Source organism: Tachypleus tridentatus, chromosome 4, assembly GCF_004210375.1.
Source record: "Tachypleus tridentatus isolate NWPU-2018 chromosome 4, ASM421037v1, whole genome shotgun sequence".
In the NCBI taxonomy this organism is placed as follows: Eukaryota; Metazoa; Arthropoda; class Merostomata; order Xiphosura; family Limulidae; genus Tachypleus; species Tachypleus tridentatus.
Genome location: NC_134828.1, coordinates 17,855,462 through 17,860,929, shown reverse-complemented (window position 1 = coordinate 17,860,929; position 5,468 = coordinate 17,855,462). Strand labels below are relative to the sequence as shown.

The 5,468-nt window shown below is 32.8% G+C and overlaps 1 long non-coding RNA gene across 1 annotated transcript; it reads left to right on the top strand.

The window, feature by feature from the left end:
- The first annotated feature begins 248 nt into the window (after positions 1–248).
- Positions 249–4,986, top strand: LOC143248620 (uncharacterized). The gene is made up of 2 exons (XR_013027095.1): positions 249–683; positions 817–4,986. It is a non-coding gene; the product is annotated as an uncharacterized LOC143248620 (long non-coding RNA).
- Positions 4,987–5,468: the final 482 nt, after the last annotated feature.

Genomic DNA, 5,468 nt, shown 5'->3' with positions numbered 1-5,468 from the left:
ATAATGTTATGGTCAATCCCACTGTTCACTGATAAAAGAATAGCCCAAGAGTTGGCGGTTGGTGGTGAGGACTAGCTGCCTTTCCTCTAGTCTTACACTGCTAAATTAGGGACAGCTAGCGCAAATAGCCCTCGAGTAGCTTTGCGCGAAATTCAAAAACAAACGACAAACCTTTATTTATCAAAGAACAGAATTTTAAAGTGTTGTCCTCGGAACAAGAACCCTACTTTCAAAAGAACAAAATCTAAAGGTTTGGTTATATCTTTATTGATGTAATTTATAAATATAGTTTTTAGGAAATGTGTTAAAAACACTGTTAGTTTTGAAATAAACGGTACCATACTTAACAGATCAAAAATAATGTTTGCTTAGCACAATCAAAACAGTTTTCCACTACTTTAATTACTGTGAAAAAAAAGTTTTTTGCTTAGAAAATGGTCCCTTTTTTTTAATATTTTAGTACGACGTTATCTGAAATAGCCCAGTATTTGCTAACCCTAATTGCTAAGCCTCTTACAGGTTGCAGAGTAAAGTGAATGTTACTGGTTTTCTGTCTTTTGTTTCTTATTTCAAGAATTTAATTCAGATTTATAGAATGATCTTATGTAAATATACAATTAAAATATTTATACAAAATTTTATGCCTACAAATTGTGCTGGTCGAAATGTCCGTGAAATGTAAGGTAGGTAATCTTTTGCTATAAAATTTTGATCTTCTCAAAATTCGGCTTTCATTTCAATGTCTGATCTCCACAGTTACTATATGCAACATTCAGTAATATTGTGGTTCAACTTTATTGTTGTCTTTCTTCACAGTTTATATTGGTTTCAAGTGTAACGAAACTCTTGAATCAATTGTTGTAATGTGACATAAAAATAAAACTGATAAGTGAGGAGGTAGCAATGGGAAAACTCAGAAGATATTCAAAGTTGAGTGATGAAAACGAAGATTTATCCTTTAAATCTGGCAAACAAATTGTACCTAGATTATAAATAAAAGGTTGTTTTTCGCGATCAGGTGTATGACGATTTGTCAGTGTAGATCTGAGAACAAGTTTTAGATGTGACAAGTTGTATTTGTCGTCTTTAACCTTTTATATACATATAGATATGTTTGTATTATATGAAATAAAAATATAGAGAGAACCAGAAAATGTTTATGATTAGATTAAAGTATACAAATAGATGCTACTAAGAAACAAACATTCAAAGTTGAAAGGATGCATAATTTACTAGCAGTGATAAAAATTAATTTGTAAGATTGTGTGTGATACTCTAGAGCAGGGATGGCCAAACTTGCTTAATGAAAGATACACATACGATAACCTTCAGATGTTTGAGAACATGAACAAATATTACACACACGTTTTTATTGTTACATACACATTATGTTACATAAATTATATAAAAGTATTAATAAATACATGTATTTACATTCGTACGTGTATTTATTCATGTACGTAGTTTTTAAACTGTTAATTTGTATCAGTTTCAATAACCACAAAGTACATATATATATACAAAATGTTTTCAAAATCGTGGCTGATTATTGCTTCAACTATATTGAACGTATTTAATACGATAAAAAACTAGGGAAACATCTGAGAAAAATATCCAAACTCACATTTTGGAGGAAAATATGTAAAACAATAAAATTATTGATATTTTAATCAGATACCACCTTACAAAATTTTAGTGTTGTCATAATAATATTTTTCTCACACAGACAGACATTGATACAATTATCAGGCTATTTACTGCTAGTAGAGGTCATGTGAATTTCCATCTTGGTTGTGAGTGGTTGAAATCCAGGCTAATATGTTGTTATAGTTGTACGAATTAGTTCCATCAGGTATTGATTTGTAAGGATTGCACGATGCTTCGACTTCACAGACTTTATTACCGAGTACAGTGATTCACAGCAGTATGTTGTGCAAGAACTTGAGATGAGTCGCACACTGGTTTTCTTCAGTTCAGGATATTTTATTTCTGGAACTTGCTTCCAGAACTCAATTGTAGAATAGGATTTATGGATCATCTTTAGACCCAGGTCCTCCTGTAGTTCTATTAGTTTCATTTCCACAGCAGATGATTCTGTAACTACAGGTTCGAGAATTGGACAACCATCGTTGATAACATCAAATGTCAGTGGATTTACAAAAATGGTAAAGCAGGGTTTCAGCTTCTGCAAGGCCTCAAACCCATCTAGGAAATTATCAAGCAGTCCTTGTAATTTATCTTTGTATTCTTCAAGTTTCTGGTTTTTTATTTCAGTATCAGGGAATGGATTTACTTTCCTTTTGAGATTTGGAAAGTGACTGAAGTTTCTTCACATTATGTCTCTTTAAAAAAGTCTTATTTTATTTTGAAAGCTGACAAATGTCTGAGTAAGATCAGAAACAATCTTATCCTTTCCCTGGTGTGAGAAGTTGAGAGTTAGCTTATGACTCATAATATCAGTAAGGAACATTTGATCTTGAATCCATCCATATAACTTCTTCAACAGCTTCACAATCAGATTATGGATGTTTAACTATTTAGTGATGATTTTAACACAGTTAACTTGTTTTACTATAATTCTGATTTAGATGGACAATCAGATGAAAACATTTTGTGATTTGTTTCATAGTGACATTTCAAGTTACCAGTTTTGTAATGACGGAGTAACACATTGCAGATAAGACACAAAGGTTTACCTGCTTTAACAGTGAATGCAAAATCTTCCTTGCACTCTGACTTAACATTTCTGTTTTTATCTTCATAATTTCCCTTCCTACAATTTGATAACACCAACTTCCTTCACAAAATTTTCACAGACACTTCTAAAAAATTGAAGTGTAAAGAAACAATAAGCTCCAACACGCACAATGCAACCAAACTCTAGAACACTCAGTATCACACTAACACGCCAATAAATTCACTGCCCGCAACACAGCCACACAGGCCACAATGACGCGATTACAAGCCATGCCCATTAGAACTAACATTTTCAGCACTGGCTTGTATGATTACTGATTTTCCAGCACAATTCCTCTGTAATCCTTGCTGATCTGAAATTTCTTTAATTCGTGACTCAAATCTAGCATTAAAATTAGGATTTATTGTTACAAAACTTCATCAACAGCAATAAGTTTCCTCCGCAAACCATAGAAAACGTTATATGCACACACCTAGACAGAAAGCAAAACCAAATAAAAAAAATAAATGTATCCCACAAATTAAAAAATCACGAAACCATATTCCATACATCAGCAGAAAAATAACCAACATTTGGCAAAAACTAGTAACGAAATATGACATTCCAGTTAATACCAAATATATTCAAAAACCAGGCACAAAACTAAGGTCTATACTATGTAAAAACTACACTGACAAACACCACACCAACATTATTTATAAAATACAATGTGATAACTGCCACAACTTCTATATTGGAGAAACAAGTAGAAAAATGGAAAGCAGATTCAAAGAACATGAAAAGTCACCTTCACACGTTTTTGAACACTACAAGTCAAATAAACACAACATAACCATAGAAAACACTCAAATACTAAATAAAGAAACAAACGTAAACAAACGCAAAATTAAAGAATTCTTCTTATCGATAACTCAAGCCCAAAATAAACCAATACAAAGGAACACCTATATACCTATATTAATAAATATAATCACACATCTAAGCACGCCCTCTACATTCCTACACTCCATTACACAACCCCTTCAAACATGTGGTCAGCTACTGGTCAGTTACGTCTTTCTTTGTGAACCTGACGATTACTGAAGAAGGTCGAAACGTTGTTCGCTCCTCCATGTACAAAATTTTCTCAACCCAAACCAGCCGTTTTTACATAAATATTTTTCTATACAAGTGGATTTTCTGGTCATCACTGATTAGAATTTAAATTAAATTCAAACAAGCAATCACTTAAAACCTATCATTAGTGAGATAGTCTCATGCTGTCAAACTAAGTATAACTATAGTTCTGAGTCTGTGGCACAATATAGAATACCAGTTAACTTACAGAGTTGTCCACTGTCCTACTTATTTTAACACACCTGCCTCAGGAGGATCTATATAAGTTCTGATTTACCACCATACCAGGTTTCTAACTTGCAGTCAGGAAGGAAATGTGGTTGTTGAAAGACGCATGAAAATGTATTTCTGAAGTTCTAAAAATGTAAAATTTAAAACAGGTTGCCTTACATTTCAAATACAAAAATACTGAGATGGAAGATTGAACCCAAAGAAAGTCATAAAGACCAATGGGTCTCAAAAGCTGGATTCTGAGACAGGAAATTAACAAGCTAAATATGACAGTTATAAGAGGTAATTAATCAGAAGTTGAACAAAATCAAAAATCAGTGTTAGAAAACAATAGATTGGATTGGACTATAGCTATGTTAGAATTAAATGAAGTAGACCATTTTCATAAGACTCTCAGAAAAAGTTGTCCTTCTACAGCAGATTAACTCATCAGCCTAGGTGCCCTTTAATTAATATAAAAACTGGGGAGTCTGACAATATATACATAGCTAGTCATAGTCATATACATTCTCAGATGATGATGTAACATTTAGGGTAAAAACACTATGTGTTGTTCTATGTCTTGATGGAGGAAGAAGAGCCTACTAACATGTGATGACTGGAAGTTCTCTTGAGTCTAACGCCCTCTACATTCACTTAAAAAATCCAATCACTTTATAAAACCAGTGTTATAACTATGATAGAGGAGGAAACTGAACAAGCTCAAGGGAAAACAATGGTAACTCAGAATCTTTTAAAGTAAAAAATACAGCCTCAGTTCTAAGTAGGAAAGCTTAATATGTAATCAAAAGTTCTTTCAAAAATAAAACTATTGAAGCATCATGGGCACAGACTGTAGAATAACTTATGTCTGATGCAAACACTAAATGAATATATAATTTGAATGAAAGATGGCAGAATGAACGAGTTATTTATGAGTTTGAAGGAAGAAAAAAAGAAAATGAAATACAAGATTAAACTCTAGTCCCGTATGGGACCACATGTGGAATTACTGTAAGGCTTGTATAATGTCCTTGAATAATGAGAACAAAAAATAGATGAAAATGGAATTTGAAGGTGTCAGATAGAGGAGTTCTGTAAACATTTTTTGGATAAAGTTCACAATCATGAAACAAATACATCAGGAAAACAGCTTGTTGAGAGGTTGAAGATACAACATATTAAGTTTCATGCATCGGCTCTTGAAGAGGCAGCCCAATAAGACTGATATACAACAAGAAAATAGAATTAACTAAAGAGGGCCAACAGTGAAAAGTAAACTTGTAGTTCTCTAAGATATAGAACAAATGGAGAAACACAAGAGTGGTGAAAGATTGAGGCATGCTGTGTAACAACAATGGAGGATTGAGGTCCTACTGAGAATCAAGGTGTCACTATAGGTTTCACATATGAGCATACCCTACAGGAATGGCTTTGTGAAATA